Here is a 1328-nt window from a genome sequence, read left to right on the forward strand (position 1 = left end):
TATCTTATATTAGACATCTATCTAATAATAAGAAGCTTTCCTCTATATTATATATTATTTATTATTCATTTACGTATTTATTATCCTATATATATATTCATAAACATTTATTATGAATGCATACACGTAAAACATATTTACATAGTTTACATTACATACATGTAATATATACATAAACGCTGCACAACGTATTCTTCCTTGAAATCGAATTTATCACGAAGAGCAAGTCTTCTCCGCCTTTGATACGAACAATCACCGTTTACCAACGCTGTTAGATGTCGCCACGTGACCGACATGTTAACCGGATGGCTCGAGGGTGGTTCTACCAATCAGCGCATCGCGTTTCCGTCGGCTCCATCGCGAACGATGACGTTCGCTCGTGGTCGCGCTGCGACAGTTTCGCGACGAGATGTCCTCCGCAACGGAGATCGTCGGAGTAGCTCCGCGCCCCTCTCGCCCTTCGACAAGCGATTGTCATCGTCGTCGTCTGGCGAGCGACGTTATCTACGCCCGCCACGACGACCGCGATTCGTCGAGGGGCTACTGGTTGCGCCGATAATTCGATAAGAATAAAACGACGAGAAAGGGGAGAAAAAGATACATACAAGCGCGAATTTGGGAGCGGCGCACCCGAATCAACGTGGCCTCGGCCATCCTCGCGACAAGGCCGGCTGTTGGAAGCTGCACGAACAGACACGACGCCACCCGATCCGACGCGACGCGATCACGTGGCTGTCCGTCTGTCCCTCCGACTGACCGTGTTTACTTTCGTTCGTTTATTCGTTACGTTCGTTCGTTCGTTCGATCCCGTATGCACGTCCGTGAGCGCCGAATTGACAAACAGTACGACGCGACATTGGCGCGTTCATCTCGCGCGCTCGGGATGTAACACTGTGGTTGTGTCCCTCCGTTTTGCTCCACTCGCACCACTGATATCCCAGATGCTGCATGTCGTCCACGTCGCGGAGGCAGGGAGACGGTGACGCGGTCATCGAAGATCGACTACAGTCGCTGCGATAAAAAGTGAGTATTATTGTGTTGTGTTCGGCACCACGTTTATTGTTTATCTCTCGTGGCAGAGATTACGTCAGGCTGAACTCACGTGACAGCTGATGGCGGAAGATTACTGCAACTGCTGAAAGAGAAAGAGATAGAAAGAAAAAGAAAGAATCGAGACCTATTTTTCGTCGAAGCGAAATATGAAGTTCCATTTATATCAGATTTAAATTACACAATTAGACAATCTATAATTTGCGTTGGATAAAATTATATTTATTATATGCTATATATATAGTTTGATAAACATATTTATATATAGATATATTCTG

The 1328-nt window shown here is 45.8% G+C and overlaps 1 protein-coding gene across 2 annotated transcripts in view; it reads left to right on the forward strand.

The window, feature by feature from the left end:
- Positions 1-311: 311 nt before the first annotated feature.
- The window catches only part of LOC108691832 (beta-1,4-N-acetylgalactosaminyltransferase bre-4-like), a 132938-nt gene continuing 131921 nt past the window's right edge, over positions 312-1328 (forward strand). For both annotated transcript variants that reach the window (XM_018199757.1, XM_018199760.1), the window contains exon 1: positions 312-1023. The gene's annotated coding sequence lies outside the window, so the exon portion shown is untranslated. The remainder of the gene's footprint in view (positions 1024-1328) is intronic.

Source organism: Atta colombica, unplaced genomic scaffold (assembly GCF_001594045.1).
Source record: "Atta colombica isolate Treedump-2 unplaced genomic scaffold, Acol1.0 scaffold52, whole genome shotgun sequence".
Classification (NCBI taxonomy): Eukaryota; Metazoa; Arthropoda; class Insecta; order Hymenoptera; family Formicidae; genus Atta; species Atta colombica.